Raw genomic sequence first — 24,909 nt, forward strand, 5'->3', positions numbered from 1 at the left:
TTTCCATGATCCAGTGGATGTTGGCAATTTGATCTCTGGTTCCTCTGCCTTTTCTAAAACCAGCTTGAACATCAGGGAGTTCACGGTTCACATATTGCTGAAGTCTGGCTTGGAGAGTTTTGAGCATTATTTTACTAGCATGTGAGATGAGTGCAATTGTGCGGTAGTTAAAAAAATCTTCAGTGGCCCTCATCTACTTAAAGTTTTGCCCTTCAGACTTTCCTTCTAAAATTATTTTGACATTATAAAATTAGCATTCTGTGGTCAGAAATTCAAACAACATTGAAAATAGATGTGAAAAAATACATGTCCCTAACTCACCTTCCAAAACATCCAGTTTGCTGGGCGTTATATACCTTTCTATTGTTTTGCAGACTATAGTCTTTTCATTTTTGTTTTACACCATTATGCTAAAATAGTGACACTTCATCCCTCCCCTGTTGGCCCGGGGAACTATTTAATGTCATGGAAATTAACCTTTTGTGTATATTGCACAAAATTAACCTTTTGTGTGTATATTCTCCCAGTCTTTTGCTTGTCTTTAACTTTATGGTGTCTTTGCCCCAAGTAGATACTTAAAATCTGTATTTAGTCAGATAGTGCAGTGTTTTGTGTCTTTTTCTCAGGTAAGGAGTTGTTTCCCACTAAGACTTTAAAATCATTTTTCATAACTGACAGTATTGAGTTTTGCAGTTTACTCAGTCTGGCACTTTTGTGTTTTTATGGTGTAGTAGCCAGCTGCCTTTTTACTCAGATATTTGGTTTTCTCTGTTTATTCAGACATTCTGCTTTTCCACTCACTGTGCGTCTGATCATTTAGATTGCTGTGTTCTTGAATTCCTTACGTGTTTCTGCTCTGCTTCCATACTGTTTGGTTATTATAGTTTTAGCATAATTTTTTAAAGAGTTTTACATTTTTCCCACCTCAGATCTTACTGATTGTTCTTTTCCATCTACTTTTAAAATGTAGATAAGAATCACATACCATAAGATTCACCTTTTTAAAAAAATAATTTTTATTTTGGCCTTACCACGTGGCATGCAGGATCTTAGTTCTCCAACCAGGAATGGAACCTGCATTCCCTTGAGTGGAAGCAGAGATTCTTAACCACTGGACCACAAGGAAGTCCCAGGCTTTTCTTTAGTTGCGGTGAGTGGGGACTACTCTCAAGTTGCAGTGCGCGCTAGCTTCTCATCGCAGTGGCTTCTCGTGTTACAGAGCACAGGCTCTAGGGTGTGTGGGTTTCGGTAGCTGCGGCATGCAGGCTCTGCGGTTGCTGCCTGTGGGCTCCGTTTTTGCAGCCCCCGGGCTCTGGGGCACAGGCTCCACAGTTGCGGTGCACAGGCTTGGTTGGGGCTACCCTGGTGGCTCAGATGGTAGAGAATCTGCCTGCAATGCGGAGACCTGGGTTTGACCCCTGAATCAGGAATATCCCCTGGAGGAGGGCATCGCAGCCCACTCTAATGTTCTTGCCTGGAGAATCCTATGGACAGAAGAACCTGGTGGGCTACAAGTTCATAGGGTTGCAAAGAGTCAGGACATGCATGGGTGAAGCGATTTGGCACTCCCGCGCACACAGGCTCTGTGGCTTGTGGGATCTTCCCAGATCAGGGGTTGAACCCGTGTCAGTTATTAAATAATAATCCATTATTTCTTTATATTGTGAGTTATCGATTCATCCACTGGTGGAAATCTGGGTTCTTCTCCCCTTTGGCTATTCAGGTGTAGCGCTGCTATAAACTTGTGCACAGTATTTTTTTAAGTACCTCTTTTGGGTACATACTTAGGAGTTGAATTGCTGGGTCATGTGGTAATTCTTTTTAAAATGTTGTTTGTTTTTAATTTTGATCTTTTATATAATGTTTTTGTACTATTAAACCAAATAGTTTTTAATTTGATTGTTTAATTTGAAAGCCCTGTAACATATAGTGTGCAAATAATGACAGATCTTTGTCTTTTCCTTCAGTGTTTCAATCTCTTTATTTTTTTGGTAATATGATGGCTGGCATCTTTATTCTTGATTCTGAGAGGGAATATTTTTAATGTTTTGCTAGTGTGTATGCTATTTTCTGTAATTTTCTGGTAGATTTCTTTTATTAAGATAAACTTTTACTCTGTCCCTAGTTTGCTAAGAACTTTTTTTTAGAATCAGGAATAGGTGCTGGAATATTATTTTCGTTTAAGAATTTATTAAGATGTGGCATCTCTCCTTTAAAACGTTAGTGTTTTGGAAGATTTGGCTTGGTACTATAATACTGATGCTTTGGTTGAATTTCTGTAGTGCCAAGTTCAGTGATGGTGTAGAGCTGTACAAGTTAACATACACTCTAGCATGCTGGGAAGGATTGAAGGCCGGAGGCGAAGAGGGCAACAGAGGAAAAGATGGTTGGATGGCATCGTCAACAGACATGAGTTTGAGCAGACTCCAGGAGATAGTGAAGGCCAGGGAAGCCTGTCATGCCGCAGTCTGTGGAGCTGCAAAGAGTCAGACACAACTTAGCGATAACAACAACAGATGTTTATTTTCTTGTCCTCTTAGTCCCTTCATTTTTTCCTGTAAATTAAACAATTTAAAATCTTGTTATTCAGAGTTAAGAAGCATACTCCTTTACATGTTTATAAATATACTCCATAATTGCTTCTGCTGCTCCTCCTACCTCATTCCTGATTTAAAAAACAAAGCTACAGAATGCTTTGAATTTTCACTTGGAAATTATCTGTTTCTAGGGCTCTCATCATCTTAGTGACAAGGAGCCAACTCCATTACCTTTCAAAAGGACCTAAAAACAATCCAAATACCTTTTCATAGGTGAGACTGCAGGCCTGCTCAAGGTGTGTCTAAACATTCTCAGCATGCACAAAATACAACTGAGGTAGTTTGCAAAGGAGAAGTAAAACCTAAAATCTGGAGTTGAGAAGCTCCATCACATTACGAAGACTTCCAAACAAATCCTGGTGGGCTCTACTTGCTGCCTGAGGATGATCAAGTAGCTTCCTTGGCTCATTAATATGGTTACCACACTCCACCCTCTAGTCCACATTGAAGATGACTGGTAGAGAAGGTCTAGGGGACTGGAGAATCAAAGGAGGTGAAGGTTAGAAGTGATATTTACTTATTTACTTGATGCACCACATAGCAGGGAGGATCTTAGTTCCTTGACTAGGGATCAAATTTGTTACCCCTTTAGTGGGAGCTGAGTCTTAACCACTTGGCCACCAGGGTTAATCACAAAAAGTGATTTTTAGATTTGGGCCAAATTGTGTAGGTGGTGGGGCCACAGGTAATCTTTGGTATAAACATGTTGTGGTTAGATTTTGAAATGCCTTGTCTTAGATCTTTCTATGGGACAATGTTGTTTGGGGCCTATGTCTTTAGAGATTTTCCTTAACAGTTGGTTTGAAGGTAAGATCTGAGAAGAAGGTTGGTGGGAAGAAAAAAAGATTGATCATGATTTGAGATTTGTCACCTGAAACATCTACCCTGATTTTATCTAATCTTTTAGCTTATGAGTAGAATTAAAGAGCTTGGGAAAATCAAAGTATAATTCATTTTAGACTAGCCAGATAATTTTCTGTATGGATAATGATGACCCCCCAAAAGAATAAGTTTAATTGTTATATCAGGAAAAAAGGAAAGTTTGAGATGCTTATTAGATACCCAAGTAGAGATTTCAAATAGTCAGTTTACAAATCTGGAGTCCTGCAGAAAGGTTGGGGGCTAGCCACTTTGCGCAGTGTGTTGGTTAATTTATTAACCGTTACCCCTGGGGGTGTGGGGAGCCTAGACTGTTAGCTCCCAGACTGTTTGGGGAGCCCTGAGGCATCATAGCTTACTTGGGCAGAATATTTCAAATTTCCAGGAAAACAGTACAGATGGTGCATGTGTTTTTTAAAAGTTTTAAAAAGATGTTTGAGTTCTGTGCCTGTGTGTGTGTGTGTGTGTGTGTGTGTGTGCGCGCGCGTGCGCGCGCCCTATGCTGCTGGCATCAACCGAGAGCAGCTTTTGTATGTACACCTATTGTTTCTTGGAGAAGGAAATGGCAACCTGTTCCAGTATGCTTGCTTATAGAATCCTGTGGATAGAGGAGCCTGGTGGGCTGCCGTCTATGGGGTCGCCCAGAGTCAGACAACTGAAGCGACTTATCATGCATGCATGTATTGGAGAAGGAAATGGCAACCTACTCCAGTATTCTTGCTTGGAGAATCCCAGGGACGGAGGAGCCTTTAGGGCTGCCATCTGTGGGGTTGCACAGAGTCGGACATGACTGAAGCGACTTAGCAGCAGCAGCAGCTATTGTTTTCTTACAGAAGAAATCCTACATAAGCAAACATGAAATTTACATCTTACTCAAATCGTTCCCCAGTGTATCAGTATACCATACAGCAGAACTGATTGTATTTAGAAATTCCTGGAGAATGGGTTAGAGCCTCTACCCTGAAAGACAGAGAACCACTGCATGGAAGACCAGGAAAGGACTGGTGAAGAAGTGCACAAAATGTCTTTTAAAAGCAATTTATTTCTAAAATTCTTGCATATTTTGCATTCTTTCTCCAATTATGTTATCCCATTCTTAAACCTTAAAAGTTATTCAGATTAATTCCATGCAATAGTAACATTTGTGGCAAGAATGAATGGTTAAGTACGCTGTTCTCTTTCAAGTGAGTATATTCTTCAACTTTGAGGTATGATGATTCAGAAAATTAGGGAGAGTTGAGAACTCTTGGATGCCATCAGACATCTTTAGAAGAACCATAATCTAGCAAATAAGCAGTTAGATTTAGAACCGTCAATGGAATTAGTTGAAGTACTCTTGCCTGGGAAATCCCATGGATGGAGGAGCCTGGTAGGCTACAGTCCATGGGGTCGCGAAGAGTCGGACACGACTGAGCAACTTCACTTTCCTGCACTGGAGAAGGAAATGGCAACCCACTCCAGTGTTCTTGCCTGGAGAATCCCAGGGACGGGGGAGCCTGGTGGGCTGCCGTCTATGGGGTCACACAGAGTCGGACACGACTGACGTGACTTAGCAGCAGCAGCAGAAGAGTAGGAACACGTAGTAAGTTAAAATCCATGTAGGTAATCGGGTGAAGAAAGTATGTAATAAGTGGAAGTTGATTAGGCCTTGAGGAGCTTAGAAACAAAATTTTAAGCCATGTTTGTTCTGCCTTTAGGAGAGAGAAGGGGGGATGAGGCTGAATTTTCCTATATTGAATGAGTTCTTGGGAGGGGGGAAATACTGATTACTGCTTAATCAGCTTAAACTGAACTCTTCCTTAGATTCTTCTTTCTTCAGTTTTACATACATAACTCAAACCTTCTGGTTTAATACTAGAAGGGGGACAGTATAAATGGAGGACTCAGGCATTCCAGTTTCTGAAATCTTATTCCTGAATAGGGCTTCCCTGATGGCTCAGAGGTTAAAGTGTCTGCCTGAAATGCGGGGGACCCGGGTTCGATCCCTGGGTCGGAAAGATCCCCTGGAGAAGGAAATGGCAATCCACTCCAGTATTCTTGCCTGGAGAATCCCATGGAGGGAGAATCCCATGGAGAGAGGAGCCTGGTAGGCTGCAGTCCACGGGGTTGCAGAGTCAGACACGACTGAGCTACTTCATTTTTTTTATGTCTGAATGTATCATTAGTGCAAGATGCATATACCTCTCGCTTCCATTTCCCTCCATATTTACCTTTATGTATCATATGTGTTTTATTCATGTCTCCCACCTAGAACGCAGGTTTGATGAGAATGAGGATTTTTGTACTTGCCCAGTGTTACACCTGCAACTTCTGAAAGATTTCCTGGTACATGCTCAATATATGCTCAATAATACTGAGTGAATTATTGAAAGATTTGTTCTATAACTTAGCTTTCAAACTGTAAGATTTGAATAGAAGGAGAAATAATTACCCTTTAAAAAATAATTGTATGTCTTTTTGGCCGTGCTGGGTCTTTGTTGCTTTGCATGGGCTTTCTCTAACTGTGGCAAGTGGGGGCTTCTCTTCCTTGAGGTGCGCGGGCTGCTTATGGTGGTGGCTTCTTTTGGTGCGGAGCACAGGCTGTAGGGTGCTCCAGCTTCAGGAGTTTCAGCTCCCGGGCTCTAGAGCAAGGCTTTGTAGTTGTGGCACATGGGCCTAGTTGCTCCTTGGCATGGGGATCTTTCTGGATCAGGGATCAAACCTGTGTCCCCTGCATTGGTGGGTGGATTCTTATCCACTGGGCTACCAGGGAAGCCCAGAAATAATTACTTGAACATTCAAATTAGAGACTAGAAATGGTTCTATACTTGTGAAATGGAAGAAAATTCACCAAAGGTAAATTTTTTAGGTTTAGGATTGGTGAAAATCCTCAAAGTTAAGGGGCCCTCTCTCTTTATGCCCCTCTAGAAAGTAGCAGTTTGAGTGCATCACCAGTGTTGCCCATCTGGACGAGGATGGGCCAGCCTTTTTTGTAGTTTTAATCAAATCACTGTGGGATATACTTACAAACGTATTAATAGTTTTTCCTATGCTGCTATCATCCTCTTTTTCACTGTATAAATTCTGGTCTTGGGAGCAGTATCCTGTAAATTTGAAGAACGTATGAATACCATCCGAGGAAGAAATTTATTGAGGCCCTTCAGTATGAGTAGAATTAAAATTTTTTTTACATTATAATTAAATCTATATGAACAAAACTAGTAAACTCTGTATGTGTCTCGATTTACACAACTATCAAGAGAAAATAGGTGCATGATTTATACAATACTTGAGTATTGTTTTGATGTTACTTTGAATGAAGTTTGGAAACTAAATTGACACATGCAATACAAATGCTGACATTTAGTCTGCAGATGCTTTTGTGTTTGTCGACTGAGCGACTGAACTGAACTGAAAGATACTGTGGTTACTCACACACTACTTTTTCTCCATTTGAACTGCTGCTGAAACCTTCGTTAACATTATTTGGCTTTCAATTTGAATTAGAGTTTCAAACATATTGGAGCATATCTGTAGGTATTAAATAATTATTTTCCAAGCAAATTCAGGAACTGACGAATATTCTATTTAATCATGCACTAGTGTTTTAATATTTTTCTCACATAAACATTCCCCTCAGTATAAGAATTAGAGTGAATATTACTCTCCATGAGGACATTCAGTGCAACACTGAATAGGTTTTTTTTTTTCCCAAGAAAAAGAAGTGTTGACTTCTTATTTATTTATTTGCGGCTGTGCTGGGTGTCTGTTGCTGCACGCAGGCTTTCTCTAGCGGCTACTCTTTGTTGTGGTGTGAGGTCTTCTCATTGCGGTGGCTTCTCTTGCTGCAGAGCATGGGCTCTAGGTGTGTGGGCTTAGTTGCCTCTTGGCACATGGAATCTTCTCACACCAGGAATCAAACCTGTGTCCCCTGCACTGGCAGGCCGATTACTAAGCGCTGGACCACCAGGGAAGTCCTGAATAGGCTGATTTTAAAGTGTCTACTCTCTTCCCTTCTAGCTCAGTCGGTAAAGAGCTTGCCTGCAATGCAGGAGACCTGGGTTCGATCCCTGGGTCGAGAAGATCCCCCTGGAGAAGGAAATGGCCACCCACTCTAGTATTCTTGCCTGGAGAATCTAGGCTAGAATCTAACCCCAGGCTACAGCCCATGGGGTTGGAAGAGTTGCACACAACTTAGCGACTAAACCACCACCACCAAAGTGTCTACTTATATTTGATCCTGGGCTTAGCACTATCACCTCTCCCAGGTGGTGCATGTTAGCTTTTGGTTTGCTCCTGGGAAATTTTCAGTTCTTTGCTAATTACTGCAGAAGATGTTTTGGATACAGAGCTTTTTAAGATTGTCTTAAAACTGGGAGGGAAGTTTAATATAAGATGTTTAATACAAGATGGGACTGAGTGTCAGTTCCTGAAATAAAACATATTGAAGAATGTTTTCATAAAGAGAACTTGGGGAGCCTCTTTATTTATTTAAATCTTTTACAACTTAAAATACAGTGTTTTAAATTTTTAGCGTATCAGAAGATGTTGACCTCTGAAGTAATGACTACATCACTACTGTGATCTTGAGCAGGTTTCAATTTCTGGGCTTTTATCTCCTTTTCGGCACAGTGGTTGCAGGCTGTGAACTACAAAAACACGGAGGAACATGAAGTTTGTGGTGACTTGAGGACCTCAAGGGGATAGGTAGGCATACAGAGATTGGGGAGAAAGAAGGAGCAGCTGGCGCAAAGGCCCCAACATGCAAATAAGCTGAGGAACAGAAAGAGGGCTAAGTGAGATCTTTATGAAAGTGCTTTGTAGATACAAAACATTCCTTGAAGCTCAGGTGCTGTTATGTTTAGGAAAGATGTTTGTTTTCTTTTTCCAGTGGACTAGTTTGTTAGCTACAGGGCCATCTTGCCTAGCGAGTAGGATCCTGCTTTGAGGATGGAAAGCAAGAATTATACCCATGAGTCACAAATTCTAGCAGTTTGTGAATTAAGGTTACTGTTATGTTATTGTACTAATAATCTTGTATATAAGATTGGGCAATAGGACAGAGGAATAAGCTTGTTAATAAAAATTTAGGGGAGAGAGTTTTGTTTGGCTTTGCTGTTTGGTATCTGTAGTTTTGCATCTATTTAACCCAGGACTGAAATCTGATCAGGTTTTCCTTTGTGGTTTGCTTTGTTAATAATTGAAGTACCTCATGGTTCTGGGTGTGAACTCTGCATACTTTATATAATTAATTTAGAACCAGGAAAGTTAGGGCTTTTATTGAAGTAATTAGAGCATTAGGTGTTTTTTTAGTGTAAGTTATATATATTTCTGTGTAAGTTACATATATAATATATATAATATATATACGTAACTTGCACAGAAATAACCAAAACATTATACTAGGACATAGTTTATGCTTTTATATACCCTAAAGATGGAAGTTTTAAAAATTTCTTTGTGTCCTCTTTCTAGTTTGAATGTGCAGGAGCCTGTTTATCATCAGTTTTGTTAACACTGATTTTTTTTTTTTAATCTATAAGTAAACATGTCCTTAGACAGCTGTTTAATATCCTAAAGAATCATGTGGAGACTTCACAGTGTTTCTTATTGAAACTTAGGATCTATATATTGTAGTATTTAAAGGATGTGGTTGGGGCTTTGAAAATGAGAAGGAGGTTGCCTAACTCATAGCTGAATGCCTGCATATCTAGATTGTTCTGTTCTGGAGGTTCTTAGTAACATGAAAGTTTTTATTGTAGCTAAAGTGACAGTATGTGGAAATGTGTGTGCATGGCTGGTGAGCAGGATTTTCTTTAAAAGCTGATACTGCATAGGAGTGTTTTAGGTAACTAGAGTGCTGGAAAAATGCTGCTGCTCAAGCCCAAGTACTTTTTGTTACGTAGAAAACTGACCATGAGCTGGAGAGCCTCTGAGTCTCCACCTCACACGCCTCCCACCTCTGAGAGAGCAGGGTGCTAGATCAGGAAATGATGGGTGGAGCTGCTTAGTTGCATCAACTTCCTGGGCTGCCCAAGCATTGATGAGTCAGACACTCCTAATGTTCCAGTTAAGAGGTCATGCTGATCGGCTGGCTTCTTTTAAGTCCTCAGGCTTGACATTCACGCTTGTGAAAACGCTTGCCATGCGCAGGGCACTTTGCTGCATGCTCTCTAAGAGATACAGAAAGGAGTAAGATTATTCTTACCTTTCAGGAGCTTACAGTGTAACAGGGGAGATGCAGACAAGGTAGGCATGGTAAGTGACCCAGGAGAGTATTCTGAGAATGCAGACAAGGCTTATAGTCACCGTTGATGGGTAGGGCTGGCGCTGTGGATGAGACCTAGGCAGGGAGGGACCCAGTTCCGTTTCAGTAGTTCCTATGGATAAAGAGTGATAAAGATATTGACAAGTGGGGAAGAAAGGTCAGATGGCTACTGTGAAGGTGAAGGCAAAAGGAGGAGGAGGAACCAAAGCAGCAGCTATTTAATCATAAGCCCTGAGATTTCCCCAAAATTCGTTCCAAAATTGTTTCTGTGGATATTCTGGCATTTTTCTGGGGCAGAGAACTCAGACCTTTTCTCAGATTCTGAAAAGGATCCAGGTTCCAAGAAATTTGAGAACCACTGTGCTGAGTTTTCAGCCTTAGATGACTGAGAAGATGTCGAGGCTTTGTAGAGAAGCAAGGAGATCATGTGGCACAGCTTTTCTTGTGGGAGGTAAGGTGGAATTTGGGGTTTATTTCTGAGATTATGAAATAGTCTCCTGAGTGGGGAGGTTGCCCTGTCAAACTGGGTGTCCCACCAAGCAAGTTAGATGGGTCCATTAATGATCTGGTACAACCCCGAAGGGCAGGTGTTTTCATTCAAAGGAGTTCCTTAACATTATTTCCCCCTGTATTTGGAGTCCAGATTGATGAAGATGTGGGAGATGAGGATGCTATTATAGAATAATTCTGGCATTTTTCTTGGAATTCCTTTGTGTAAAGTGATCTGTACTTGACCCAATGAGGGATTTATAAAATTTCAGACAGGGATACACTTAAGGAGTTGATGGCATGTAATGCTTTTTCTTTGGCTTTTTGTTCAGCTTGGATCTGTATGTTCAGTTATCGTTGGGTCTTTGATTATTTCCTGGGCAAGAGAAACATTTCTGTTAAAATGAACTTAAAGTGACTGTGGTCTGTAACAGTTGTAAATATACTGTACTTGTAATTAGGAACCTCTGTACACACCATTTAGTGACTTGTAGACAAATCATTTGATTGTTTTACTAATTGTTATATAAATATATGTGTATATACACATACATGGCCTCATTTAAAATATTATGAACCACATTTTTAAAATGACCCAGCAGGAATTCCCTGGCAGTCCAGTGGTTAGGGCTTGGTGCTTCCACTGCAGAGGGCACAGGTTTGATCCCTGGTCAGAGAACTAAGCTCCTCACATGCCACATGGCAAAGTGCTCCCCCCCAAAAATGACCTAGCACTTAGTATTTGTTATACTTAGTTGGTCAGCTTCCACATGGTTAGCTTCTACATTTGTGAAATGGGAATAATAAATAATAATAGTAATTTTTTGTATCTCATAAAATTGTCCTGCAGATGAAATTAATACATATATATACACATAATCAAACTCCATAGTGTACAGCTTAAGTACTCAGTAAATATCAATGGTTACATTATTAATAATATTAATATTTTAATATTAATAATATAATTTGCCCCTTCCCCATGAGTGAATGTGAGGGGGGGTGACTGTTGTTAGAAAAGAATTTGCAATGAGATATCTTTAAATAGCAAAACTTCATATGTATTTATTTAAATGTTTATATTTTTCTTTAAAGTTGTGAAAGTTAAGAGCATTTTTTGCAAGGCAGATTCAGGTATTAAGCTGCACATTTAGGTTACAGAATGAGGGACTGAAAGCCATATTCGTTTGAGAAATGAGTTGCTTAGTCTTGACCACTGTTGTCTTTAAGTTCTTTTTTGACTGCCTGTGTGTTTGTCTCCCTTTTCTTATCTTTTTTGTGCCTTCTGGTTTATTTCCTGTTCAGTTTTCAGTAAAGGGCGTGAAGAACTTCTGTTGGTTGGTGCCCTGGATCTGAACCAGGAAGGAGAACTGCATCAAACAGCCTGGGGTTTATCTGTGACAGATTTAACAGTAATCCCTGCAGAGCTCCCTACCCAGGGAACCTGTGAATTCCAGTTTTCTCCCTCTAAATCAGAGGGTGTGCAGTTCCAACTGTGTGTGCATAATGAACATTTCTGGACTCATCCATCCATCATTTTCAGATGCTTCCATTTATTTATTTCTCCTTTTAAAAAACCAGTAATTCTGAGAAAATTTAGTTAGATTAACAAATACAGAGATGGTTGGATGGCATCACCGACTCAATGGACATGAGTTTGAGTAAGCTCTGGGAGTTAGTGATGGACAGGGAAGCCTGGCGTGCTGCAGTCCACGGGGTTGCAAAGAGTCAGATATGACTGAGTGACTGAACTGAACAAATGCAGAAATAATAGAATGATAAACCCCACTTTGCTATTGCTCAGCCCAATAATTTGTCATCTAATTGCCAATCTAGCTTGATCTGTATACTCTGAACCACTTCTCCACCTTTTTTTTTAAATGTGGACCATTTAAAAAGTCTTCATTGAATTTGTTATAATATTGTTTGTGTGGGCTTTTTTTTAAGTCTTTATTGAATTTGTTATAATATTGCTTCTGTGTTTGTGTTTTTTTTTGGCTCCGCACCCCCTGCATTGGAAGTCAGAGTCTTAACCAGACCACCAGGGAATTCCTTCTCCCATGTTGTTTTGAAAACGTATCATTTAAGCTTAAAAGATTTCAAGATATCTAAGGGATGAGGACTTAAAATTACAAACATATATGCACACATATATATTAATTTTTTTGTCTTCTGTATTTCCTCTGAGACTAGCACTAAAGAATTGGCCAGAATAGAACTGAATTTTTTTTTTTTAAGTATCTCTTTTCCCCCATCAGGAGTATGTAATGTCTGGTTGTGTTTCAGTTTCGTGATGTTAGCAGCTACTGATAATCGTTGCCTAGATACATTAATTCAGTAAAATTTGAAAAATGGTGGTATCTGTCATTCCTTCTGTTTATTTTGAATCAAAACCTGTCAGGAAATAAAATTTTACTTAACGCATTTAATGAACTAAGTATTTTATTTTGAATTAATATTCTGTTTCTCTGACTTTGTAGCAGTGATTAAAATATAGTACATGATTTGGTGTTGAGATGTTCTATATGCTGTGTAGGGTGGCTGATTACTTTAGGATGACTTCAGACCCATCTAGTTCATCCACTTATGAAATTGTCTTAGATTGCTTACTGGTGGTTATTTCCTAGCAAGAAATAATTATTAGGGATATATATGCCTTGTAATTGGAAAGGCAATGGCACCCCACTCCAGTACTCTTGCCTGGAAAATCCCATGGACGGAGGAGCCTGGGAGGCTGCAGTCCATGGGGTCACAAAGTGTCAGACACGACTGAGCGACTTCACTTTCACTTTTCACTTTCATGCATTGGAGAAGGAAATGGCAACCCACTCCAGTGTTCTTGCCTGGAGAATCCCAGGGACGGGGGAGCCTGGCGGGCTGCCGTCTACGGGGTTACACAGAGTCGGACACAACTGAAGCGACTCAGCAGCAGCAGCAGCAGCATCATGCCTTGTAATTAGTGTGTACTTGCCTCAGTTCAGTTCAGTCGCTCAGTCGTGTCCGACTCTGCGACCCCATGAATCGCAGCACGCCAGGCCTCCCTGTCCATCACCAATTCCCGGAGTTCACTCAGACTCACGTCCATCGAGTCCGTGATGCCATCCAGCCATCTCATCCTGGGTCGTCCCCTTCTCCTCCTGCCCCCAATCTCTCCCAGCATCAGAGTCTTTTCCAATGAGTCAACTGTTTGCGTGAGGTGTCCAAAGTACTGGAGTTTCAGCTTTAGCATCATTCCTTCCAAAGAAATCCCAGGGCTGATCTCCTTCAGAATGGGCTGGTTGGATCTCCTTGCAGTCCAAGGGACCCTCAAGAGTCTTCTCCAACACCACAGTTCAAACGCATCAATTCTTTGGCGCTCAGCCTTCTTCACAGTCCAACTCTCACATCCATACATGACCACAGGAAAAACCATAGCCTTGACTAGACGGACCTTAGTCGGCAAAGTAATGTTTCTGCTTTTGAATATGCTATCTAGGTTGGTCATAACTTTTCTTCCAAGGAGTAAGCCTCTTTTAATTTCATGGCTGCAGTCACCATCTGCAGTGATTTTGGAGCCCAAAAAAGTAAAGTCTGACACTGTTTCCACTGTTTCCCCATCTATTTCCCATGAAGTGGTGGGACCGGATGCCATGATCTTCGTTTTCTGAATGTTGAGCTTTAAGCCAACCTTTTCACTCTCCTCTTTCACTTTCATCAAGAGGCTTTTTAGCTCCTCTTCACTTTCTGCCATAAGGGTGGTGTCATCTGCATATCTGAGGTTATTGAGATTTCTCCTGGCAATCTTGATTCTAGCTTGTGTTTCTTCCAGCCCAGTGTTTCTCATGATGTACTCTGCATAGAAGTTAAATAAGCAGGGTGACAATATACAGCGTTGACATACTCCTTTTCCTATTTGGAACCAGTCTGTTGTTCCATGTCCAGTTCTAACTGTTGCTTCCTGACCTGCATACAGATTTCTCAAGAGGCAGGTCAGGTGGTCTGGTATTCCCATCTCTTGAAGAATTGTTCACAGTTTAGTGTGATCCACACAGTCAAAGGCTTTGGCATAGTCAATAAAGCAGAAATAGATGTTTTTCTGGAACTCTCTTGCTTTTTCCATGATCCAGCGGATGTTGGCAATCTGATCTCTGGTTTCTCTGCCTTTTCTAAAACCAGCTTGAACATCAGGGAGTTCACGGTTCACGTATTGCTGAAGCCTGGCTTGGATAATTTTGAGCATTACTTTACTAGCAGGTGAGATGAGTGCAATTGTGCAGTAGTTTGAGCATTCTTTTGCATTGCCTTTCTTTGGAATTGGAATGAAAACTGACCTTTTCCAGTCCTGTGGCCACTGCTGAGTTTTCCAAACTTGCTGGCATATTGAGTGCAGCACTTTCACAGCATCATCTTTCAGGATTTGAAACAGCTCAACTGGAATTCCATCACCTCCACTAGCTTTGTTCGTAGTGATGCTTTCTAAGGCCCACTTGACTTCACATTCCAAGATATCTGGCTCTAGATTAGTGATCACATGATCATGATTATCTGGGTCGTGGAGATCTTTTTTGTACAGTTCTTCTGTGTATTCTTGCCACGTCTTCTTAATATCTTCTGCTTCTGTTAGGTCCAGACCATTTCTGTCCTTTATCGAGCCCATCTTTGCATGAAATGTTCCCTTGGTATCTCTAATTTTCTTGAAGAGATCTCTAGTCTTGCCCATTCTGTTGTTTTCCTCTATTTCTTTGCATTGATCGCTGAAGAAGGCTTTCTTATCTCTTCTTGCTATTCTTTGGAACTCTGCATTCAGATGCTTATATCTTTCCTTTTCTCCTTTGCTTTTCGCCTCTCTTCTTTTCACAGCTATTTGTAAGGCCTCCCCAGACAGCCATTTGCTTTTTTGCATTTCTTTTCCATGGGGATGGTCTTGATCCCTGTCTCCTGTACAATGTCACGAACCTCATTCCATAGTTCATCAGGCATTCTGTCTATCAGATCTAGTCCCTTAAATCTATTTCTCACTTCCACTGTATAATCATAAGGGATTTGATTTAGGTCATACCTGAATGGTCTAGCGGTTTTCCCTACTTCTTCAATTTAAGTCTGAATTTGGCAATAAGGAGTTCATGATCTGAGCCACAGTCAGCTCCCAGTCCTGTTTTTGTTTACTGTATAGAGCTTCTCCATCTTTGGCTGCAAAGAATATAATCAAGATGGAGAAGCTGTATACAGTGTACTCGCCTGCTTGTATATTATTAATTGCTGTTTTAAAATCTTATTTGCTTATGTAAGTCATTTCTTTTAATGAGCTTATACAATTAATTAAAAAAATGATTTCTAGGCAAAAAGTATAATTGATTAAAAATCATTTCTGGGTCAAAAATATGTCTGCTTAGTGTAGTTAACTGTGGGATTACTTACTGAAGACCTTGGTTTCAAAATTGTGCATTTTTGGGGGGTAAGATTGTAGAAGGGAGGCTTGGAAGGTGATCGATTTTGTTGACTTTTGTAGTTTACAGTAAGTCCTATTTCTTGACCTGCATTTTTACATTTGAGTATTATTCACTGTGTTGTGGGGCCCACTTGATATCTTTGATGACCTTCCAGATATTCCTATTAATATGTATTATATGAGTATTTTTGTTTGTTTATGGTAAGAATTAATTTGTTTAGAAAAACCTGGTCACGTCTTTCGTATTTCATTTAAAGCAAGAAGCTGAAACTGGCGAACTGGAGAGTGATTGATCTAAGGCCTAGTGGTCTGAGCAGCTCACACAGAAGCTCATGAAAGTACCTGTGGTGGGGTTAATAGGAGAGATTTTCTTCAGTGAGTCTGAAAGTGACCAGATAACTAATAGATAGAATAACTAATACATTTCCTCTGATACATTCTTACTGACTTTCTTCTTTAACTCTCTGCACATCTTGTCAAGCTCAGTGCTCCTCAGGTAAGCTGAATTTGAATACCCTTTCTAATCATAGCTGATAAGTATGACTGAATTTATTCTTCATATATATCTGCAGTGGAAAAAAAAAAAACCTGATTTTTTCAGTAGTATTCCAGATGGATCTTTAGTAAGTTAATTTTTAGGTAACTCTTTAGAAAATAATAGTATAATAAATCATTTTAACAAACAGCAGTTTTGTTTTCTGAGACACTTGCCACACATTCTTCTTGCCACGGATACCTTGTTGAATCCAACAGGCTGTAGCCATCCAGTTGAGGCGCTTGTGCAGTAGGGACGGATGTTGCATTCTGTCTCTGGTTTCCAGATTCAGGCTGTATAATGTAGAATACATCATTCATTCAAATCCAGTGAACATTTTTTCAGTAAAATTCTAGGGCAGTAGTGGTATACTCGGTAGACAAGGGTCTCTGTCCTTGGGGGCTTACATCTTAGTGAAATTGTATCCACAGAGTTCCCTAGGTTGAATTCTATATAAACTTATCCTTTGCCCACTTGTGTGAACAGGTCCAAAGCTGCTTTTTGAGGAAGGTCAAAGAAAGTACCTTTGCATAGAGAGTAGCCAGGTTTAAAAACTTCACAGCTCAATGTTATTTTTGCTGGCTGACTTTGGTATATAGAAAATAAAGGAGCTTCTTTCACTAAACAAGACCAGCTAGTGATTTCTGCCTATCGCTATTTTCTCTTTCTAAGGTTTTCTGCTGAATTGCAGTAGGTTTTCTTGGTTTGTGTGTGCTTAGTCCCTTCAGTCATATCCAACGCTTTGTGACCCTGTGTAGTCCATCAGGCTTCTCTGTCCATGGAATTCTCCAGGCAAGAATAATGGGGTGGGCTCCCATGCCCTCCTCCAGGAGATCTTCTCAACCCAGATATCAAAACAGTGGCTCCTGCATTGCAGGTGGATTCTTTACTGTTGAGCCACTGGGGTAAGATGTTGTGCTGAATTGCCTAAGTGTTTTCTTAGTTTGCTGCCGCTGCTGCTAGGTCGCTTCAGTCGTGTCTGACTCTGTGCAACCCCATAGACGGAAGCCCACCAGGCTCCCCTGTCCCTGGGATTCTCCAGGCAAGAACACTGGAGTGGGTTGCCATTTCTTTCTCCAATGCATGAAAGTGAAAAGTGAAAGTGAAGTCGCTCAGTCGTGTCTGACTCTTTGCGACCCCATGGACTGCAGCCTGCCAGGCTCTTCTGTCCATAGGATTTTCCAGGCCAAGAGTACTGGAGTTTCTTAGTATAGATTTTCTATAATAATATATTTTTTTTCTCTTCTCCCCTCTGCCCACCTTTGGTTTTGGCTAGTAGGATTAAAAGTTATTCTGATACTGTTTGGTTGATCATTAGCTACTTCCAGGCCTTTGGAAGGTAGCTAAATGTAAACATGATTACTTTGTGTACTCAAAGAAAAGTTTTATATGAGATGTGTTATACAACTACATAAAACCCAGTATGTGATTTTTGCTGTAACATAACAATTTGGTCTCCTCAGTGCCTAACGATTGGCTTTCTGTAGTGTAGATTTCTCACATTTCCCCTTGGAAAAATACTCATTTTTCATTTCAGTATTTAAACCGGCTGTGATAAGCTCCAATAACAGCCCTAAAGCAACTTTCTGTTTTCTATTGATCATAAACTTCATTTCTTTACACGTGGTAATTCTTAAACCTTGACCACCCAGTGAAGACTGCTACTGCAGTCTTGATTCAACAAATTATACAGGGATGTGGTAGAATCACTAAACAGCTGGGCAGGACTGAGATTTAGGCTTCTTTCTTTGATAAACACTGTAGGTCAAGTAATCCCCTCCCTGCTTTCCCCTCCACCCAGGGTTGCTGACAAGAATCTTACATTTGTCTTCACTGATAATGGAAGCAAACTATTTTGCTTGATGCTTTAGTATTTGTTATCCTGAATTTTTACCTTTTGCCTCCTTCCTGAGGGATAAACCATTTTTAAATTTAGTGGTTTAGTATATAGACATAGATAACTAATAAGGACCTACTAAATAACACAGGAACCTCTTCTTAATGCTCTGTAATGACCAATATGGGAAAGAACCTAAGAAAGAGCAGATCCATGCACGTGTATAACTGGTATACCCCGCTGTGCAGTAGAACTAAAGCAACATTGTAGATCAGCTGTGCTTCAATAGAAATTAAAAATATAATTTAGTTGTTTGTAACAGTGTCAGTGGGCCAGCTTGTGCCCAGTGGGCTGTTAGGTTGCTTGGCTCAAGATTGAGGCTCAAGGTGGAGTGGTATGAGTACCCTGGCAGACAAGCGCAATGTGGGTGCTGCATTTACACTTGAGAATTGGTTGCTGTTCTGATTTATTTTCCTGTGAAATGTTATTTGGCAGCTAATGGGTTTTTAAACTGTGTTCATGACTGGCCTTAGACTCTCTAACATTTATTCCCTAAAGAAGATGACATAAGGATGTTACATTTTAATCACATAGGACACATGTTAAAGCTCTGAATATACTGCATATGCAATGATGTAAAAAATTGCTATGGCTATAAACTCACATAAAATATGTATGGAAGAATGATTGGTTTCAAAGTTTTAAAAAAGCACCAGCACATTCAAAGAAGTAACAATTTTCTATGTAAAAAAATAGAAGTCTTCCTTTGTTTTCTGTAAGAAACATTGGAAATAGGAAAAATAAGTATAATATTGAAAGACAATAAAAGATTTTCCCATTAAATTATACACTAGTAACCATCCAGTCCTTCCAAAACAAGTTCAAAGTTCCCTTGAAATGACTCTAGACAGTATTACTTTTAAAAAAGGAGTGAACACCCTCCTGAGAAAAAGCCAGTCCCAAATATTTTGGAGCTCAGTTTGAGAAATATGGTCTTTTCTGGCTTAGAGTTTGTTCTGTTTTGTTGTTAAGATACAATGAGAGTTGGATGCATTCTGTCAATGCTTAGAGGTTAGTGGGAGACTTTTTTTATGTCTCTGCCTGTGTTCACACACTCCTGATCTTGGCATTTTTGTCCGCTTTAATAGCCATAGAAGCAGTTGTACATACTTGTAGGTTAGTGTGGCTTCTTATGACACATCTGCTTAAATCATCACAGTTCTGAGTAGAAGTTTTATGTGGCACTTAAGAAAAACTGATCCCAATTTGAAAGGTAGAAGCTCTTTGAATAGATGCTGTCAGATTATTTAATTTTGTGTCATAATTGAACCTAGGATTTTAATTTTGTATTTTTGTAGCAAAAAAATATATATAGATCCAAGAGACTTACCTAATTCTGATCTTAATTCTATTACTATCTACCTGTAGGGCTTCAGAAGTCATTTTAGTACTTTGCTGAAGCTGCTAATCTTTTCTGTAATGGTCCAGTGAAGAAGGCCATCGTAATAAGATGTTCTCTGGAAGCATTTACATTTTTAAAGAACAGTGATTTATTTACTGTCTACTTTTTTTCATCCTGTAAAGGAAAACATACTTTTTTATTCCTCTAGTCTTTTGTAAATAAAGAGTAGCTCCTATTATACTGATAAATGACTCCTCTTTGGAAGAGGATTCCTGAAACTTTAAGTAGAAAGAAACAGGAAACACCTTATCTTCCAACCTGTTTAGGTAGGCAAGGCCACAGACTAATAGTGACAAGTTAGAAAACAGGCCTTTGATGTCAGGTTCCTTTTAGCACTAAGCCTGTTAGCACTGAGAAATCTCATTCTTTTCCTCACTCTGTTCCCATATTGCCACTTGATTTCCTCATTGATCAAGTTTGCGTCTCTGTAGACTAGTTAGTGTGATTCTTTAGACTCGTTAACATTTGTCTAGGCATTCCTCCCCCTGCTCCCCTCCAAGCAAAGTTAAATTCTCTTCCATGGCTTCATTTTCAGATTGTACAGTATGTTTGGGTTGGAGTTTTTTCCAGCTCTTTTGAGCTGAAATCAGAAATTGAATTGATAAAGAATACTGGAATTACTTGAAAGCAAGATTTTGACCTTTACTGGAGGAGGAAAGTTGTTCAAGTTTTAATTGATTCATTGTTATATCTCACTTTATTCCTGGAAAGGACTTAAGGTAACAGTTGTGTACAAAGATCATTTATAGCCAGACTTCATGAGAGAGTTGCAGCCATTCACTTTTCACCTGCCATTCACTCCGTGAACTTCGGACTCTCCTCTGTTCATCTGCTGCAGCTCCTCACAGCAGAGCACCCGGGGATCTCCAGCACTAACTGGACTCTTTTTTAATTTTTTTTCCTGCTGCACAGCTTGGCTTGTTAGATCTTAGTTCCCTGACCAGGGATTGAACCCCAGCCCCCAGAAGTGAGAACCCAGAGTCCTAGCCACTGGACAGCCAGGGAAGTCCCCTGGAAAGAATTCTTTATATGGCCTTGGGTAGGGTGTGTGATTGCTCTTTACTTTTATGTGCATTTTTTCTGATTATAATCGTAAGATATGCAGTATATACTTGTGAAAATTCTGGAAAAAGACATCATAATCTCTGTCCAGAAAACTTTATCCTCGTTGAATTTCTGTCGCAACTGTCTTGTTCCTTTCCTCTTGTCTCTCTTGGCCAGACCTGGATGCAGCGTTTCTTAAAACTGAGCTCACCTTTTCCCCTGCTCCATACTAACAGCTCACCTGCTTTTGTCGCTGTCTCACTAGAAGGTGCCACTCCTTACCAGGTTGCTGTAGCCATGAGGAGCCATCCTTGACTCCCTCCCTCAGCCTCCATTTATAATCAAGCGCTAAATAAAATCATGCCTGTTTTTCATTTCTAATCCATTTACTTCTGTCTCTCCACCTTTGCTGGGGTGCTGATTATTTCTCACCTGCGTCAGTTTCCCCAAAAACACTGTCTATAACTTTTGAACTCGTAGGACTTTATCTTCCTTCTCGGCTTTTCTCGCCTGTTTCTGTGCCCTCGAGACTAAACGTGGTGCTGATGGTCCCTCTGCTCCTTTCACACACTCCTTCCTTCTCTGTCCTCTCCCTCCACCTTCTTCCCTCGTGGACTGTCACAGCACCTGTACTGTCCCTTATGAACACATAGCACACTCTGTATTGTAACTGCCTATTTGATTTTACGGTCTCCTTAAACCCAGGTTCGATCCCTGGGTCAGGAAGATCCCCTGGAGAAGGAAATGGCAACCCACTCCGGTATTCTTGCCTGGAGAATCCCATGGGCAGAGGAGCCTGGCAGGCGCCAGTCCATGGGGTTGCAAGAGTTGGACATGACTTAGTGACTAAACCAACCAAGGGCAGTAACTGTGTCTTACTCATAATTGCACCACTGAAGTCCAGCCCAGAGTGTTTATTAATAAATTTTTGAGAATAAATGGATAGAAATAAATGGGTGGCAGTTAGTATGAAAAAAGTTTGAAGCTGTTTCGTTAGTTTTATGGCTCTGCCTACCTTAAAATTTGTATCTTAGGTGATAATTTTGGCTTTAATCTACGTGGTCCTGTGTTAATGGCCTGTGAACAAGCTTCCAAAGTTTGAATTATGAAAGGGCAAGGCAGGAGTGGGCTCCATGACCTTGCATCTCATTGATGCAAGGGGTTAGGCTTTGTAGAGAGAAAATATGGCAGCTGAAACTAGGGCAGTTGGGTAAGGGATGAACAAGAAGAGGAAGCCATTTTTAGTGACTTGGTGATCGGATGGGAGGAGGAATCGAAGTGATTTCAACTTTTCTAGGTACTTGGTGCTGTCATTAAGTAGTCATTTTGAGTTTTGAGATTCTTTCTGACATCCAGGTGAGTATGTCTGTTAGGCGTGTCATAGCATATAAAGCTTGGGAGAGCATACCACTGGAGCATCATGAGTCTGTGGTCATTAAAACTGTGAGGTCACTTAGATATATAGCTTAAGAGTAATAATGGTCTAGAGAAAGAACTCTGAGGAATACATCAGTGTTTAAAGACTGGAGAAGAAAAGAGAGCTGGAAAAGCAGTGTAAAGAAACTGAGGAGTTGGGAGTTGGACAGAAATTTGGCAATAAAATGGCCATTGACTTTTGTGTGTGGGTTTTAAAGAGAATAAAAAGTAAGAAGATGGGTCTGTCCTGAAGAGTAGATGCTTCAGTGTGGACTGAATGGTGTTGGTCAGTTCCACCTCATGCCTGTCAGTAGCCCAGCCCCCCAGCCCAAACCAGAACCCCACTGACACTCTTAGATCTAACACATGACTGACCTTTAAATTCTCTTTCAAATTAAATCTAAGGTTAAAAACAGATTCTTGGCCCAGTCCCAGAAATTCTGATTCAATGAGCACAGGGATCTTAATTTTTTTCAAGGACATTTCTGAGCATCTAACAAACACTCATGTGTGGGTAGGTGCTATAACCCACATTTTATTTAATTGCAAGGAATCAGGAGTTTATTGTGGCGAACTTTTCAAATACATTTGTATGAAGAGATTGGCAACCATGGAAATCTGACTGGAGCTTTCTCCAGTGCCTGTCTGTACTTAAGAGAGTGAGATGGGGTGGCGGGTGGGCAAAGTGCCACTGTCTGATGTAATCTCTCAGAGATGTAAAATTTTTATTTTACGGATTTTTGCAGTAGATGCCCTCTATCATCCTCGTGCTTCAAAACTGATTTCAACCCAACCTCTCAATTTTTGCATGTTTCTCTGAGTCTTGCCAGCATTTTACTGTCTCAGGGCCTTCAAACCCAGCAAAGGAAGGGCAAGCAGTTAATACCTCAGCCGTCCTTCAACCAGTGGAGGACTCCAGCCTGTGCCTAAAGGTTCTACTTCCTTCGGGGGTCCCACAGAATCACCATTTACTCTCCAGCAGTCACCCTGGTTGCATCAAATGACCTTACTGGCTTTTTTCCTTCCCTGTTGGACCTGTTCTCACTCCTGTTCGGTGGGATCATCTACTTTAAGCCTACTAAAACCTTGTCTATTAGTAATGCGTTAGTTGAGCTGACTTTGCAGGTTCATATACACAAAAGCCTTCTGTAATCACATTAGTTTCTTCCAAATGTCGCTGTCTATCAATAATAGCACCTAAAATACTGTGTGGGGGAGGAAGGCGAAGAGAACATAGCGTGCAGTGCAGAATGGCGCACACATTGCTGGAGTTGAAGTGTATTCACAGGCATTCTGCAGTGAGATCATCATGTGCGAATTAATTGGGTTTTTCAACACCTCAGTTTCTTACATTTTACATGGAAGGTATTGAAGAGAGATGAAAAACCAGAAAATTGTTGACACAGAGGGCACTAGGAATGTAAGAGAGGCCTCTTATATCCATTTATTTTACATATATATATATATATATATATATATATATCTTCTTCTTGAGGAATTCTGGGTAACTCTTTGTAAAACTGACCTATAGAATATAATGATTCTGTATTCTATAAAATATAAAGCTGCTAAAAATGCTTCAGTGCACACAAGGAGGTAATCTCAACAGATGTAGGCTGTAATTGCCAAAGATCAGAAACAAATCAATCTCATCTATTTCAGGGGTGTCTGTACTTTGTGTGCCTTAAAAGTAAGGTTTCTCTTTACCTAGCTGGAAGATATTCATATCCATATTTCTTCTTTTAGCTGACACTGGACTCTAGGAATTAAATTTGAAATGAAAGTTAAATCTGTTCTGGATAATCACTTTCATTCTTGATGGATAAAACTGCTATCTGAAAGCAGTCACTATGAAGGCTGCCGCAGTGCAGGCCCTGGTAACTGTTACGGAGTGAATGAGAAAGGGATGTGACCGACTGCCCCATGTGTATGTCTTAGACTGTATCCCTAGGAACAAGAGTGGGTTGAGAGCCCACATGCTTAGACCTGTGAAAGCCCTTGCCTCACTCCCTCCAATCTGTGACTGCAGGTGTTCATTTTGGGCTGTAGGTTTATTTTATGGGAGACCAGGCATCCCGACAAGCCTTGTTTTTCTCAATCCAAGGTGTTCTGTATAGCAGTGGGATATCTTGGCATACAAACTAACAAAATCATTAAATAATCTAGTATCTCAGTTTAGCTCAGTCGTGTCCAACTCTGCGACCCCATGGACTGCAGCACGCCAGGCTTCCCTGTCCATCACCAACTCCCGGAGCTTACACAAACTCATGTCCATTGAGTCAGTGATGCCATCCAACCATCTCATCCTCTGTCGTCTCCTTCTCCTCCTGCCTTCAGTCTTTCCCAGCATCAGGGTCTTTTCAAATGAGTCAGTCCTTCACATCAGGTGGCCAAAGTATTGGAGTTTCAGCTTCAGCATCAGTCCTTCCAATGAATATTCAGGACTGATCTCCTTGAGGATGGAGTGGTTGGATCTCCTTGCAGTCCAAGGGACTCTCAAGAGTCTTCTCCAACACCACAGTTCAAAAGCATCAATTCTTTGGCGCTTAGCTTTCTTTAGAGTCCACTTTTCACATCGATACCTGACTACTGGAAAAACCATAGCTTTGACTAGACTAGTATCGCAACCCCTCATTTCAACTCAGACCCGGAGAGGAAGTGACTTACCCAAGGTAAAATTACCCTGTCTAGCTAATTAGTGATATGACAAGGACTAGAACATGTATCTCTGAATGTAATTATCTTTGTAATTTATAAAATGGTTCCCATCTCCACCCCTGCCCAGGGAGCAAAACAGGAACTTTTTTCCTGAACCAGTCAATTAATGAAGATTGTGGACTTTGTATTTTATCTGCAGAAAATTTGACAGTTAAGAGCTTGTACAGATAGATTGTTAGTTATAGATGTCTAAAATATTCAACAGTAAGAATAGCTTAGAAAGCAGTATAACAATTCTGATATACTGTTTTGCAGTC

At 40.4% G+C, this 24,909-nt stretch overlaps 1 protein-coding gene across 5 annotated transcripts in view; it reads left to right on the forward strand.

The window, feature by feature from the left end:
• Nucleotides 1–24,909, forward strand: part of FBXO34 (F-box protein 34) — a 78,770-nt gene that overhangs the window by 50,546 nt on the left and 3,315 nt on the right. The gene's annotated exons all lie outside the window — the stretch shown is intronic.

The sequence above is a fragment of the Budorcas taxicolor genome, chromosome 10 (assembly GCF_023091745.1).
Source record: "Budorcas taxicolor isolate Tak-1 chromosome 10, Takin1.1, whole genome shotgun sequence".
Taxonomy (NCBI): domain Eukaryota; kingdom Metazoa; phylum Chordata; class Mammalia; order Artiodactyla; family Bovidae; genus Budorcas; species Budorcas taxicolor.